General features: G+C 43.1%; 2 protein-coding genes across 10 annotated transcripts in view; one reads left to right on the top strand and one right to left on the bottom strand.

The window, feature by feature from the left end:
* The window catches only part of GIGYF2 (GRB10 interacting GYF protein 2), a 169,142-nt gene that overhangs the window by 73,483 nt on the left and 79,142 nt on the right, over positions 1-16,517 (top strand). The window lies entirely within an intron of this gene.
* KCNJ13 (potassium inwardly rectifying channel subfamily J member 13) overlaps positions 1-16,517 on the bottom strand; it is a 30,784-nt gene that overhangs the window by 3,698 nt on the left and 10,569 nt on the right. For 2 of the 5 annotated variants that reach the window (XM_039487795.1, XM_039487799.1), the window contains exon 1: positions 7,605-7,740. The exons of 1 other annotated variant lie outside the window; for it this stretch is intronic. The gene's annotated coding sequence lies outside the window, so the exon portion shown is untranslated. Of the gene's footprint in view, positions 1-852; positions 987-7,604; positions 7,741-11,121; positions 11,171-16,517 lie in introns of those variants that run through there. 2 more of the 5 variants (XM_039487796.1, XM_039487798.1) reach the window with 2 other exon arrangements.

Below are 16,517 nucleotides of genomic sequence, written 5' to 3'. Positions count from 1 at the left end.
ATCTTAAGTAAGAATAACCTTCTTTTCAGAGGTGCCAAGTACCTTCAGATGTTAGGGACTTGACTGGGTGCTGTAGATGTTCAACTCCTCTGAAAAGCAGTTAAGAGCTGAATTATGGGCACCCTAAGTTTTAAAAACTTTTGGCTTAGGAGACTATTACACTTGAATAGAAAATTCATTTCATATAAATACTGAATGGAAGAGAAATCCTATTGGGAGCGCCTATCACTAGTTATCTTTTCCCACAAAACAAGAAGGCACACAATTAAAAGCCATCAAATATAAAACTGTGATAGGTTTTTAATCCATTGCATTAATTAGTTATGACACTCACTGCCACTGGCTAGTGTAGAGGCAAATTGTTTAAGAAGAAATAGAATTAGGCAGTTTGTCTTTATACAAATGCTTCAGGGCATAAAGATGTATATGAGAGGATGTGCAATTAAGTGGGCTATAAAGATTCATGCCTTTCTCTGAAGGCCTTGCCACTGTACATACCAGGCTACCTAGTAGTTGACCTGTTCATGGTAAAATGAGAACTGCTTTAACAAAGATAGAAATTACTTTATTTCCTATTTGATCAATGGCATATTGATCCTGGAATTGGTCCTGTGACTCATTTGGTTTATTAGTTTTATAATTTGTTCTTGATATTAAATCTTATATGTAGATTTAAGTATGATCATTAACATATCCTGATAAGCATTGTGAACAGACCTTTTACTGTTTTCTCTGCTTGTGGCGGTGGGTTCCCCATGCATAAAAATATGCTTTAATTCTGTTTGGAACATGCATCCAAGGGGCTTGAGGAATAACCGATAGTTTGAGTAGGATCTTGAGGCTTTTCCCTACCTTTTTATTCTGTGCCTCCATTCTCCTATTAAGTACAAGTGTTTCCTTATTTTCTGCAGTGAATATGCCACAGCTATATTATGGCAAAGATCAGATGGTTGGTTTTTTTTGTTTTGTTTTGTTGTTAAGATTCTAATGGTTTTCTGAAATACAAGACAGACACGGTGAGCAAGGTAATATCTTTTATTGGACCAACTTCTGTTGGTGAGAGAGACAAGCTTTTGAGCCACACAGAGCTGCTTTCCAGGTCGTCTTTATATTTCTGAAAAACAAGGCAGAATTTTCTTAAATAATGCGCCACTCCTTCCTCCATGCACAGAGCATGAGTAACTGATGTATATCTGCTGAGTCAATCATTGGGAGTGCTGAGTACAGTCTACTCTACTAATAACCCTAATCCTGGCCTTCACGGACTGCCCTCCACTGAGGCTATTCAGTCTCTATTAGTTCAGTCTTTGGGCTGCTCCACAGCTAGCTCTGCAAGAATATAGTTTCTGGTCTTGCAGCAGTGATAGGAAATCACAAGGTAAACAGAATAAAATCTTTGAAGTGCTTTAAGTAACAGGTATCATCAGATTTACTGGTCTGAAGAGCTGTGTGTTGCATTAAGACTCAGAATGGCCTTGTTTAGTGCCTTGAGGGGGATTATAGAATGAGTGTTGTGGCTAGTCAATAGGATTGATGGGACTGTGTGCGGAACAAATTGGAGCCAGTGCCTCTTTATCATCATCAGATTCTTGGAATAAGCTGCAATCATGAGAAACATATACTCGATTACTTGGAAGGAAGGCAAATGTGTACAGACCTAAATGCCTTTGGGATAAACCATATGAGTTCTTGGAGGAAAACTGTTTTTGTGTAAATTGCTATGGGGTCTGAAGGACAGTTGTTATGGGCTATAGAATGACAAAGCAGAGCCACTCCTTTTTAAAAAAAACAAAAAAAACACAACCTAAATCTAGTAGTGACAAGCAATAACCAGAATCCTCTGAGTATTATATACCCTTACAAACATGGAATAGCTTTTCAGGTTCATTTTCCTCCCTCATAGTCTATTAAAACGGCACACTACAGCACTAGTAGAGCACTATTATCTCACTACAGCGCAGTGCACACTTAAGATAAGGTTGGAGCTTGGTTGATACAGTGACTTTATTATTTGATTACTGCTAATTGTTTGTTAATATTAATTTAAAGTTATGAAACCTCTCCTGCATCCAGCTTTCTTCATTACATCAAATTGTTTCAGACATATTCAATTAGGGAAATTCAAGTACTGTAACGATCTTGAAGGTATTTCAGAAAGAAAAATATCTCCATCTTTATTAACCTAAGCAGTGCTTGTCACAGCAGTGTCTTGTCAATGCCACTTCAGACTTCAACAATGAGATGTCCTGGTGAGGTTGATAGGCTGCTGCTATAGTCCCATTTGGCCTGGAAAAGTAGTCCTTTCTGTGGTAGTGATTATAGTGCCAGGTCACTAATCAATGGTGCAGTGAATAATTTTAAAGTACATGAATTTAGACTCCATATTTAATGTTTATTAAAAAAATAACCAGGAGGGTATAAACCTATTGTATCTTAAGTTAGATAATGGGACAAAGCTTTTTTGTTCGGATGGGTGGAGAGGGAAAAACTGTAAGCAGGCTCCAACAGTAGTGCAGCTGATTCAGGATGAGAAGAAGAGTTTTTTGGGTGGAGTGAGGATGAGGCGGGAAGCTAAACTAGCAAGCTTAGGTTTTGAATTACAAATCTAGAAAGTCTGAGGATTTCTCTCCCCCTCCCCCGCCCCTGCAAGTGTTTTTTGAAAAGCAGATGCAATTTGAATGCATTTGAGAAGTCAGATGAAAGATAACTGTTCACTCTCTACCTACTTCTCTCTTCTCCTCATCTGATTCCCCCGCCTCTTTGCCAGACGATTTACATATTTTCTACTTTCCCTGTTCATAGATTGATAAATTATAAGATCAAGAGGAACCATTGTGAGCATGTAGTCTGACCTCCTGCATAACACAGGCCATAAGACTTCCGGGTTGATTCCTTTTTGAACTAGATATCTTTTAGAAAAAAATCCAGTATTGATTTAAAAATGTCCAGTGATGGCGAATTCACCACAACCATAGGTAAGTTGTTCCAATGGTTAATTACCCTTGCTAAACAAACAAACAAACAAACAATAATAAAAAAAAATGTTTCTAGTCTGAATCTGACTAGCTTCAACATCTGTCCATTGGATTTTGTTATGCCTTTGTCTGCTCGTGTTCTTGCCAGTTCTTATGTCATGAATCTGCTTGTCAGGATGTGCCACCTTAAGACTAGAAGAGCTACTGCTACCAAAGAGATTTTTCCCAACTTCTTCCTTTCCATCCCCTTCCTTTAATATATTATTCCAGTGTTTCCAGTCCTTCCTCTTATGTTGCCTCTTACTTTTTTGAGAATTAAGTGATGGTTGTTCAGTTGGAAGTGTACATGGCACTGCTGCTTTCTCTTCTCCTTTTATGTCTTTTCTTTACCTTCTGTTCACTATCCTGTCCATTCCTCAATCCAGTTTCTCTGATAAATCAATTGAGTTGAAGCAAATCATGGCAGGGTAGAGTTAACGTCTTTAAGCATCAAGGTAGTTCATGCTTTGTTTCTTTTCTTTTCCATAGCAGATCCCAAGTGGCTTTTTAATTGAATCTGATTTTTTTTCTGGTTCTTGGCTCCCTGGTGGTTTGTCCACGATAAAGCCATTCTCTGCAGCTGTATAATACCACTTTAGCATACCCCTGAAGTTCATGTCATCAGCTACTACTTTCCACTGTAGAGTTTAATGGTTACAAGAGTACATTGTCCTGAACCCCTATACTCTGCTTCATTTTGCCAGTTTGAATACACTTTCTTCTGCCTTCTGCTCTGTGGCTCTTCATGCGACCCTGGTTTCCTATCTTGCCCTTGCTTCTCTAGCCAGTTCATGCTCAGCCTCACTCCTGTGAACAGCAGCTCAAATATTCTGACACCAAATGTGTCTTGTCTTAAGACTCTTCATGTGTACCCCCTGACCAAGGAGATTGTAGCAAATGCACTTTGAGGCTGTTTTCAGCTGCAAAGGTTGTCACCACCTTGCTTTGTTGTTAGGGTTTTTGAATAGCTTATCATTTGGATTAGAGTTACAGCGAAACATCTTCAGAGTGCTACCCTAGCTTCCCACACTCCTACATCACTTACAAATTCTATTTTAATTGACCTTGGAAAGCTTCTGAGGTAGATTGTACTGTTTGGAGTCTAGTTGGTGTTCACAACAAACTAGTGTACAGAAAAAAATGCTATTATAGAAGGAATTTGCTGGGAATAACTGCACAAATGCTCACAGTTATCCTTCTAGTTAATATAGACTTCAGTTTCCTTTTAGTGGCGTATTGGAGCATAATTCTGAGTAGAGTCCTATTGACTAATATGCCACTGCTGTGAGGAGGTAAGTAAAATCCAAGCTTACATTATGTGAGCACAAATGACAGAAAAATGTTGTATACCTATTTCAGATTTAATTGGCATTGCTATAACTTAAACAGCTAGAGCGCATGTTTACTGTTGTTGAGGCCTTGTGCACTTCATGGCAAAATGGACTTAAATTCTGCAGTAAGGTCTCTAGATTCTGTGGCAGCTTCACTTAAATTTCAATTTAAGGAGATTAATACACAGTCTGCACAGCAGTGTCTGAGGTGTTTGACATTAAATCCAGTTTCTTTAATGCTGTCCCCACACTTCATATTTACTGTAGATTTTGGTATTGGCAGTGCTAACTACATCATAGAATTTGTCAGGGGAAGCTGGGAAGGGAACAGTTGGTGCTTTTGGCATCTGTGGAGGCACAGGAGGCAGTTTGGTTTGTGGCATATTCACTTTAGCTGTATGCTTGTGCTACAGCTATCAGCAGTAAAATTGCTGATATTTAAACATTGTTTCTAGGTTTCTGTGTTAACATCCCATTGAGATGAATGGGGGCAGTTAGAATAACCGCTCTGTCATGTGAAGTTTCTTGCAGAATTAGGAAGGCAAGGTGTAGGTTTACAGTTGATTCAAATTTTCAAGATTTAATTTGCACCCACCAGAGCTAAAATAACTTAATTTCTGCAGCACAGTTCTGTTGCAAGGCATGAATTCAAGGGCAGATGCCAAGGCCTGTATATTCTGTGATTCTGAGGCAGTCAGGGGCGGCTCCAGGCCCCAGCACGCCAAGCGCGTGCTTGGGGCGGCATGCTGCGGGGGGCGCTCTGCTGGTCGCCGGGAGGGCGGCAGGCAGGCTGCCTTCGGCGGCATGCCTGCGGAGGGTCCGCTGGCCCCGCGGCTCCGGCACGCCTGCAGGAGGTCCACAGGAGCCACGGGACCGGCAGAGCGCCCCCTGCGGCATGTCGCCGTGCTTGGGGCGGCGAAATGTCTAGAGCCGCCCCTGGAGGCAGTTGTTGGAGGTAAAAAGGGAGCAGTAGCAAGATATTCTCTTGAAGTAAAGAAAGTGTAATATGTACACTGAATTTTTAATGGAATTTTAAACTGCTGAAAGACTTTGAGGTAAAATTGATGGTAGAAAAGCAGGGGGGTGGGGGTAGGGCTGTTTACATTACAATGTAAACCAAAAGCAAGCCTCCTTATTGATTTGAGATTTTGACTAGATCAATATTGATATGCTACTGTACTGCTCAAAACTATTAGACTATTATTTCAACCATTGATTATGAAGTTACATTTGAGTGCCCTATACTATCTGGTCTCCTTCAAGTTGTTAGAAAATCCTTACCAAGAAACTGTTTAAACTTCATCCCGTAAGGTAAACATTTGTGAAATCTCTTTCGGAGAGATCTGGATGCAAAGTCCTAAATAAAGGTTTGTTATTGGACACTGGGGGAGATCAGGAGAGATGGGAAGGGAGCAAGGAGCTGGTCCACAAACTCTAGACATTTGATATTTAATATCAGGATAAAATTGGCCCATGTTTACCTCCTAGTAGCTATCCATCTTTGTAACTTCACATTTTCTTAAATGCTGCCCCTATCCTGTATGCAGCAAACTATCCCAGTGACGTATATGAGACAACCAGTCATGTTCTAGACCAGTGCAATTCATGCCTGTGGTACATGCATGATCCTCCTAAATAGTTGCCTTCAAATGAACAAAACACAATCATACTAATTCATAGTGTGACTCTTATTTCATAGGCATGCTCAGTTTGCCATTGACAAATCCCTGAAACTGACCTTAGTCATAAGATCATCATTTAAAGCCAAATGTTTATTGGGCTCTGATGAATGCAGTGGGAAGGTAGAAGGGTGAGAGTTGTTTAGTTTCCTCGAAAAGACCAGAACCGGAGAATCAGTTTGAACCACTATTTTTATTTGAACCAGAACTTAACCTGAACCATAGTTTTGTCCTGTGTACTGAACCTGAATCAAAACTGAGCTGAAAAAAAATTTGGGTTACAGGTGAAAATAAAGGTCCAGTATTTCTTAAGCTCAACATTTAAAAAAAAAAAACCACCAAAAAAACCTGTGATCTTGTTTTATAATGAAAATAAGATCACAACAAAATAATAATTAGGCATGTGATTACAACCAGAAAGGCCTGCCCCAATATAATGAGAAGAGACTAGGAGGCTAGCCCACAACAGTAGAGAAAGAGAGAAGTTTAGGCGCTACCTGCACAGCACATGAGAGAGCAGGGGGCCCAGACACAGATGAACCATCTCTGGGTACATCTCCACAGCAAAATAAATAAAACCCACAGCAAGCCTGGGCTCTGAGACCCTCCCACTTCCCTGTGTTTCAGAGCCCCCACTCTGACCTGACTCTGAATGTCTCTACTGCTATTTTTAGCCCCACGAGCCAGACCTGGACTCTGAGACTTGGTGCCACAGGTCTTTTACTGCTGTGTAGACATACTTTCAGACTTCCCCCTGGTGAGAGAAGTGGAATGCTCCTGGTCCCAGAAGTTAACCATAACTCTTCAACATCATCCCCAACCCCTGGGCAGCTCCTCCTGCCAGTTGCCCCACTTGAGGCAGAGCCATTGCCTCAAACTCAAATTTATCCCTTCACCACAGAGGTCTAGTTTGAAAGATGATATTTTAGTTTTCTCAAACAAATTGTTCATTCAGAAAATTGTTTATCTGACAACACAAGAACTAGGAAAACTCATGTACAGTTAAAAAGTAAATGGTAAAAAATGAAAATAGTTTCAATAAATTTTTAAACTTTTTTTTAAATTTACTTCCATTCTTTTGGATTGAAATTTGGTTTGAACCAGTTCAAACCAGTAACCAAACCACTATTTATTTTTAGTTGCTTGAACCAGAACTGAACCCAAACACACTGAATGCAGCTGAACCCAAGTCTGATCCAAATAAAAATAAATACCGGTTTGACTCCCTGGTCTTTTCCCATCCGCAGCAATAGTTGATTGCCTTAGCTTCAGTTGTATGCATATGCTGAGCATTGTGGAGATTCCTTCCAGTGCCCCTTTCTGCCAGAGTTCTTAATGATGGAAGGTTTGGCTTCCCTCTTATGCCGCTGTCGGCATTGTCAGTTAGAAAAAGGGTTAATATTTGAGAAGAATTCCAGAAATATTTTGTTTAAGGGTGATATTCCAGTAGGGAAGCTTCAAAAGCAAAAGCTCTCTCAACTTCCTTTCCACTCTGAAAATAACTTGCATTATTTTTTAAAAGTTAAAATTATACTACTGTAAATAACTTTGCCAAAAAGGTAATTTTATTGTGTACTTACCAATGTCTTTGAAGCTTTTATCAGAGTGCAGGGGAAAGGGGGAGAGGTTTTGGGTCCAAAAAGTAGACTGCAATAATCTTATGTTCTGGTCCCAGTACAGGCAAGAAACTGTCCACAATTGTAGTTTGTAGAGATCTCTTCTTTGAAATGGGTTTACATGTCTCATTCCTCTGTTTATAATGCAGGGGGGGTTGGTTTTCATATGAGGCTGATGTGATTGGTCATTTTGTCTGCAGGGGGGCCAATTAGCTCTGATCAGGTGGAAAAGAATGCTGGTTTATTAGGAAGGCTTTCTTTATCCAACACAAACCCTAGCAGCAGAGGAGAAATCCTCAAGAACTTATTTGGAGAAGGGCTGCATTCCCCCCCTCCTACTAATCAGGATTGGTCTTTAGGTTTGCATAATCTTACTTAAGGTTTTACTTGGAAGTTCAAAGGGACAAAATTCCTCAGAACTTTTTCCTCCTATAGCTGCTTTAAAATGTGAAATGTTCTCTAACATTTTTTTTGCTAACTAAAGTCAAGAGGATATATTTGGGTGGAGATGGGAACCCTTGTATCTAATGTACTCTTCCTGTGCTTCCTTTCTTTCATTGCATCTTACACCTGAGTCTTGTTAACAAACGGTGTGGGCTGCACCTAACAGTGGATATTGGTGCAGCCTCGTCACAGTCACTAGAGGACTGTAGATGATTTGTAGTCTAATACTAGTCAGAAGATGTAGATCCTGCCCTTCCTGTTCCATCTCCATACTGCTCCTTTGTAAAAGTATTGAATTACTCATGGGATTTTCTTTAAACCTGTGATGAAGCGATGTAGATTAGAGGAAGTTTCCCTCTGGTTTGAAAATGTGGTGAAACTGCACCACAATAAAATGCACCACTCATTCACTTAAATTCTGGTGTCCCTCAAATTTAGTGTGGAGTAAACACTAAACAGCTGGCTAATTAAAACATTTTTAGCTGAAGATGTGCCTGTGGTCTCCAGCTTCCAGCACTACTGAAATGAGCTGTGAGGATACCTTTGTAATGAAGTTCAGCGTTTTACATTTTTTTCTTAGTTAGCTGCTGATGTGAGGACTTTGAGCGAGCGTCAGACGTAAGAGGATCTGAGAAACAAAGACTATGATTGTTTTCAATAAAACTACTGAAGGCCTGCTGGGAAAATTATTAATGTAGACTTTCCTACTTAGGAAATGAAATCTCCCCCTCATGGTTTTTCCTTGTTTAAAAAACAAAAAACACAGAACATTAATTCTTTGTTTCATTAGTGCAGAACATTTTAATACATGTTCAGGCACAGCACCATAAACTCTGATAGACATATTATGACCTCCAGGACAAGGGAAAATAATCTTGCACAAGGGGACACCCTCCACTCGTGCCTGTGTGTAGGACTGTGATTTGTCCTTGACTCTCCTTACATATTGTAGCAGGGTTGCACTTCCACTGTGACAAACTGCTTTTTTAATTATAAGACATATTTTGTAATGTAGAAAGCTTATGATGCTGGTCACATGTTTCTGAACAAACCCTTCTTGAGTGGTTTGGGATGCTAGCCCATGCTTAAAATGAACAATTTCACTGGGACATACATAGGAATTAGACCCGCTGCATTCCTCTGTTTTTTATTTCTATATTTGCTCTGATGCATTAACTTCAGTGCCAGCAAATGTTAGTGAATTTAGTGAAAAACAGAGGACTTTGAAAGAGCTCCAGGAATCTTGCCAGGAAAATTAGTCAGAAACTGCACCTGAGGATGCTTGAATGGTAGGGCTTAGGAGACAGGAGGTGGGAAGAGGAGGAGCTAAGACTGGGAATCTAGAGAGGCAGCATTACTTAGTTTTTAGAATTGGAATCTGGAAAACTGAATTTTGTGTCTGATTCTGTCACTGATTTACTGTATGACATTAGGCGAGTTACATTATTATTAAGGCTATGTTTTAACCATGGGCATTTTTAGTAAAAGTCATGGACAGGTCAGGTGCAGTAAACAAAAATTCATGGCCTGTGACCTGTCCATGACTAAATCTTGGGTGTGTGTGTGTGCATGTGCCGCAGATGCTGGAGAAGAGGGGCCAGCTGGCGGCACGTGTGCTGGGACCACTGAGGGGGCTGGGCGGTGACATGCTTTGGCCCGAGACTGCCTCAGCAGCGGCTGCTCGAGCTGCTCAGGTAGTCCTGGAGCCAGCCACACCAGCCGCTGCAGAAGTCATGGAGTTTCTGGAAAGTCATGGAATTGGTGACCTCGTAGCCTTAATTATTATGTATGTATGTTTGTAGTCCAGTAGTGTTACATTGTGCTAAGTGCTGTCCAGTTTTCTCTAGCTATAAAACGTGCCTACAAATTACTGATCTCCGTAAAGTTTTTTGAGGTCCTCTGAAAGCTATAAGAAGTGCAAAGTATTATCATAGTATTTAACAACTTCCCTTGGTGAGGAAACGAAAGAGCAGGGGAAGGGAGAGAGAATCATAGTACTGGATAGATTTCCCCCCCCCCCCCTCCAGTTAACCACAGGCAATAATATTGCTGTTAATGATCCCATTCCTCTTTGAAAAGAATATAGTCTATACATCTTGTGGAAAACTCATGACACTGTGAAAAAGAGTTGAAGTTATTTGCTGTTCTAATAGAGGATCTTCTATATAAACAAGTTATCAAAGTGCTGTATCCCAGAATTCCAGTCTTGTTCTTTGAGGTTAGTCATTTTGCTATTTCAAATTGCACAGCTGTAGACTTTGTTGGCTGGATGCCTATTTGCTCTCTCTGAAGTTTTCCATAAACACCGTTGCTGGCTTTGTGTCAAACATGAACACAGGTGCCCTTTTGCTGCTCCTTCTCCTCAGGAAGTCCAGTCAATTAGTCCAAGGCAAGGCCATAGATTACATTTTATTCTTTTCATCTTAGAAAAGCCATGGTGAAAACCTGATTGCTATACTAAGTAATTTCAGCCCAGTAAGATGGGGTCTGGGAACTGTATGCAAATTCAGTTTACTAATATTGTGGAAAATTTGAACTTTATAGAAACTGTATGTACATTTTTGTGTTGGATCCACATTACTCCACACTTCAGTAACTTCACTGTTGTCTCTTTTCTGAGACTTTTTCCTGATCTTTGATTGGTTGGACTTTCAAAATGGAGCAGTGTCTCTTAGTAGAGATAATAGGGTTAAGGGTCATTTTTTTTGCCAAATCCTTAATACATATCAGTGTCCTTAGTCCTTGTAGTCTGTTACTGCCTATTGACTGGCTTGTTTGTGTTGTCCTGGAACATGGAGTCTTAAGCAAGGCCGTGGTGTGTTCCCTTTACTGTTTAATTGAGGCGTGTAGCACTAAAGCAGTCACCTAATGTAACCATCTAGACCTGCTTTTACAGATGCTTGGAAAGATACCGATACCAGAATTCTAGAGATTATGCTTTTCTCCATTTTATATATAACATTTACTCCTGAACACACTTTCCTCATCCCTAAAACATGTGTACTGCACTAGAAATTCAAGACTGTAAAATCATTACCTCCTTTCTTCAAGGTCATTCAAGTGTCATTCTGTCCCTGCAAGCAGCCCTAAAACATACACCAGATCATGCCTTGTCAACTCTCTTAGGTGTTGTGCGTTTCGAGCAATGTTAGAAATAAATTTTTTATTTTTTGTAAATTAAATGGAAAACTTATCACTAATGCTATGTCAGTATTTGAAAACAAAATCATTGCCTTTCTTAAAGCAATGGGCAGGAAAACTGTAATTTCCTTGACTATAGTTTTAATCAAGAGGGAGCTAAAACCACTAGAATGATAAATATGGATACATATATGGAAATATTTTCAAAATCTATTATGAACATAACAGAGCATATAGCCCATTAGTACCAATTAGAAATGTTGCAATCAAGAGCAGTCCTCAAAACATTACACTCCAGTGCTGAATACAATAACCATTATATGGAAGAAACTGCATCCTTTCCAAATTATTATAGTAAACTTTGCTGTGTTTGGGAGGAATGTCCTGATCTCATCATGAAATTGGTTTGACCAGCTAAATTAATCTTACTGAATACCAAGCAGCAGCTTTTTATGGAACTGTTGTAAGCAGGGGAACTAGAAAATGTAATTAAATCCCCTTTAAAACAAAATGCCCTGAATCCCTGTCATAAGATTTTGTGTGAACCTGCCCTTGTGGAATAAATATAATACCCCTTGCAGAGGGGACTTGGATAACCTAAGAAGGGCTTTAACTCTTCACCGAAACCACAAACTGAAGATGTTCCTCTGTCACTGGTTGCAGAGTTGGCATGGCAGTTAAGAGTCAAAGATGAATTCTTTGTGATTTAAAGTCTTACCTTTAGCTCCTTCCTCCACTATCATCTTTTATTTTTAAAATAATGGCTTCAGAAAGTAACTAGAGAAGAATTTTATTTGTGTCAAAAGACGCACTAACCAGGAAGTCTGATAAGCCATTAAAATTGTATAGGATCTGCACTTGCCAACTAGGCCCTGTCATCAGTAATTCCCTGTGGTTTACCTGTTGTCCTCTGCAATACCTTAAGGTTGAGGATGATCTCTTTCACAGGTTTTATTTTTCATGGTTCCTTTGGTGACTGAAAAATCTGATTCTTGAGCCATAGGCTCATTGGCAGATATTGCAGGTGGTGTTGGAAGACGGGGTTGGGCTGCGATTGCTGCGTGACCGTTGTCTTTCCTTTTCTGGCATTTTTCTGTGACCAAGGCAAGGCGATTTTCCTCAAAAGTCGACGTTCCCTCTTTGACCAAGTCTTTGCCAGTTATCCCTATCTTGGGCTGCTGTCTCCCAGTGTGCGATGTCAATCTCTTGATGTTTATCTTGAGGGTGTCTTTAAAGCATTTCTTTTGGCCTCCTCGTTTCCTTTTTCCTTTGGTGAGTTGGGCAAACAGCAGTTGTTTTGGTAAGCATACATCAGGCATGCGCACACAGTGTCCGCTCCACCTCAGCTGGTGCTGGATAATCAGGGCCTCAACACTGGAGATATTGGTCTCTGTGAGGACACTGACATTAGTGCGATGATTCTTCTACTTTATATTGAGGATCTTCTGAAGAAAGTTTTGGTGCTGGCATTCCAGATTTTTCAGATATTTTCTGTAGGTCACCCACATCTCACAGCCGTAGAGGAGAGTTGGGATTACCACCGCTTTACAAACTAAAAGTTTAGTATGTGTTCTGAGGATGTGATTGTTGAGCACTCGGTGAGACAGTCTGCCAAAGGCAAATCTGGCACAGCGAATTCTGTGCTGAATCTTGATGTCTTTCTGCCTTCTGTGGTAGGCCAAGATAGACAAAGTATTCTACATTTTCCAGTTCTTCTTTGTTGATATGGATCTTCCTTGCTGGGTCTGATGATTGACCGGGGACTGTCTGGTGGAGAACTTTTGTTTTGCCGATATTCAGAGTTAGCCTGAGGCTTCTGTAAGCTTCAGAGAAGCAATTCAGGGTGTTTGTGCTGTAGTTGCACACTCAAAGGAGGATCTTCAGTCATCTGCATACTGGAGTTTGGTTATTGTTGCTGATATTACTTTAGTTCTGGCACAGAGACAAGAAAGGTTGAAGAGGTTGCCGTCAACCCGATATTGGATGCCAGTGCCCTGTGGTAGACTGTCTTGGGTTAGTGTTTTCATAGCTGCTAAGAAAATGGAGAAAAAGGAGGGTGCCAGTACACAACCTTGTTTTACTCCAGTTCGGATGAAAAAGGGCTTAGAGGTAGATCTGCTGCACAAGATGCAGGCAGCCATCTGGTCATGGAGGAGTCTTATAATGGTGATAAATTTGCTTGGGCAGCTAAACTTTGGCATGATTTTCCACAGAGCCTCCCATTTGACAGAGTTGAAGGCTTTGGTCAGATCGATAAAGGCTATATACAGCTCCTGGTAGTGTTCTTGACCTTTTTCTGGATCTGCCTAGCTGCAAAATTGTGGTGTTTGTGCCTCGTGATGGTCTGAAGCTGTACTGGGACTCTGGAATACTTGCGCTGCAAGAGGGAGCAGGTGATTCAGAAAGATTCCACCGAGAATCTTCTCAGCGCTGGACAGGAGGGCAATGCCTTGATAGTTGCCACAGTCAGCCCTGTCTACCTTTTTGAAAATGGCAACAATGTTAGCCTTACGTAAGTCGGCAGGAATTTCTTTAGTGCACCAGATTTTGAGGAGCAGCAAGTGAAGCTTGTTAGGCAGTGTTTCTCCTCCCACTTTCAGCTGGTATGCCATGAGGACCTGGGGCTTTATTGTTCATTTGCTTAATTGCTTTGCAGACCTCTTCAGGTGTTGGTGGGTTGGCAAGAGTTTCCCAGTTTGAGGGATGGAGTCTATGGTGTTGTCAGTCACAGTTGATTCTCTGTTTAGAAGCTTTTGGTAGTGTTCCTTCCAGCACTCTTTGATGGATTCATTATCTTTAAGAAGGGTAGTACCATCTTTGGCTCTCAGAGATGTGAGGCCACATGAGCTTGGTCTGTACAGGGTCTTTGGCTCACAAAAAAAGCTCTGCATATCATGTCTGTCAGCGAATGTTTGGATTTCTTTTGCTTTGTCCTCCCACCATTTATTTTTGATTTCTCGGATCCTCCTTTGAACTTCAGCTATGAGCTGATGGAGAAAGCTCTGCTTCTGACTGGATAGTGGCTGTTTTTGCCAGTTGCAGAAAAGCTTTTCTTTTCTGATCCAAAAGGGCTGTAGTCTCAATGTTGTTGTTGTCAAACCAGTCCTGATGGCAGCGGGTAGCAAGGCCAATGGATTCCTTGCAAACCTCATGGATGGTTTGTTTTAGGGCTTCCCAGTCTTCTTCGACATTTGTGTTGTCATTTCCAGGTGTGCATATGACCAGTTTTTCACCAAGGAGTGTTTGGAAGTTCTTCTTCGAGTGATTGCTCATATCCATTCCATGTAGGTGTGCGCGCGCCACGTGCACGTTCGTCAGAAGACTTTTACCCTAGCAACTCAGTGGGTCGGCTGGGCGCCCCCTGGAGTGGCGCCACCATGGCCACGGATATATACCCCAGCCGACCCACCCACTCCTTAGTTCCTTCTTACCGCCCGTGTCGGTCATTGGAACAGTGGAGTGCAGCGTAGCTGACCTTCACCTCCCTAGCATTCTCATAGCTTTCGTGTATATAGTTCTAAAATCAGTTTAAAGTTAGTTAGTAGTTGTTTCTTAGTAGTTAAATTAGAGTTTAGTAAGTTTAGTCGGGTTTGGGGCTCAGGCCCTCCCCGCACCGGGACCGGCACTCATGCCCGGCTCCCCGGGATTCAAGCCGTGTTCAGCTTGCCATCGCCCGATGCCTACAGGAGATCCGCATGACTCCTGTTTAAAGTGCCTCGGGGAGTCGCACTTATCGTCTTAGTGCGCTATTTGCAAGTCTTTCAAGCCTCGCACCAAGAAGGAGAGGGACATTAGACTAAAACAGCTCCTCATGGAGGCGGCTCTAACCCTCCGTCCTCAGCACCGAGTGCACCTTCATCGGACGCGAAGAGTTCGTCTTCGGCACCGGGCCGCACCGGTGCACCCGCTCCTTCTCGGCACTGAACGTCGTTGGTGCCTAAGTCAAGTCAGAGGTGCTCGCTCGCTCTCTCCTAGAGCGAAGATTCCTAAGACCCCTGCCGCCCCGGCACCGCCCGCGATGTGGCACGAGGGCACGGCTCCACCGCACGGTGCCTGCAGCCACCGTGCTGCCGCCTGAGCCGTTGCCGTCGACTCCGGATTGCCAAGGCCTGTTGAGTCCAGCTCCTGTCTCCCCGGCACCTGCCGTGGTCGAGTTGATGGTGCCTTCTACACCGGAGGTCTGTGAGGTGGCAAAGGACCTGATAGCGCTCTCGGATGCGGCACCGCCGCCGCCCCCGGCACCGCCGGTGCGGGCCATCCAATCGATGGGGAAACCAACGTTGATCCATCCTGCTTCCACCAGCGCTTCCGCCCGGCACCGCTCCCGATCACGGTCACACCGACGTTCCGGGTCCCGGCACCGCTCTCGATCCTGGTCGCCGTCGTACTTCTCCCGGCACCGCTCGAGGTCTTGGCACCGATCTCGGCACCGCTCTACTAGGAGCCGCTCCCGACGCCGATACTCCAGGTCCAGGTCGACTTCCCGGCACCGGGCCGGTCATAGGTCCCGTTCACGGCACCGTAATTTTTCGCAGCACTGCTCCCCGGCGCGGAAGAGCTCCCGGTCGGTGGGGACGTCGGCTCAAGGCCTATCTGCTCCGCCATGGCCTTCCAGGCATCCGTCGGCTTCGTCCCAGATGGGAAGCTACTCCCAGGACCAGGAAGCGGATGTTCCGGAGGGCTTGTTTCAGGAGGCACAATCTGAAGTGCAGGGTACTCAGCAGTGGCTCTTTTGGCCACCATGGGCGTACCATCAGGCCCAAGGTGCTCCCCTAGCTCCAGCGCGGGCTGCCTCTTCAGAACATCGGGCCCCTGAGGCCACAATTAGTCGTCCTCCGCCAGCTGGCATGGACGCCCACTTACCTCCTTCAGTCGCCTCACCAGTGCTTCCAGAGCAGGAGCCTCAGCTAGAGGAGCAGATTCCAGACGCCCTGGCTCCTGGTATATCGTCCTCTTCGTCACCGGACGAGGCAGTGGCGGGCGCTTAGTCTTCAAGCCCGCCACCAGTTGATCTCGCTGCTCATCAGGACCTCCTCAGGCGAATTGTTTTAAATATCAACCTGCAGGTGGAGGAGGTCCCAGAGGTCGAGGACCCTGTTTGCAGCATCCTGGCGGCGGACGCGCCCACTAGAGTGGCTCTGCCCTTCATTAAGACGATCCAGGCCATGGCTGATACCCTTTGGCAATTGCCGGCTTCCATTCCACCGACGGCGAAGGGGGTCAAGAGGAAATACATGGTGCCATCCCGTGGGTATGAGTACCTCTACATGCACCCTCCTCCCTCATCTCTGG

Source organism: Mauremys reevesii, linkage group 9 (genome assembly GCF_016161935.1).
Source record: "Mauremys reevesii isolate NIE-2019 linkage group 9, ASM1616193v1, whole genome shotgun sequence".
In the NCBI taxonomy this organism is placed as follows: Eukaryota; Metazoa; Chordata; order Testudines; family Geoemydidae; genus Mauremys; species Mauremys reevesii.
The sequence above is the reverse complement of the archived record's forward strand: the minus strand, read 5'-3'. Positions and strand labels throughout refer to the sequence as shown.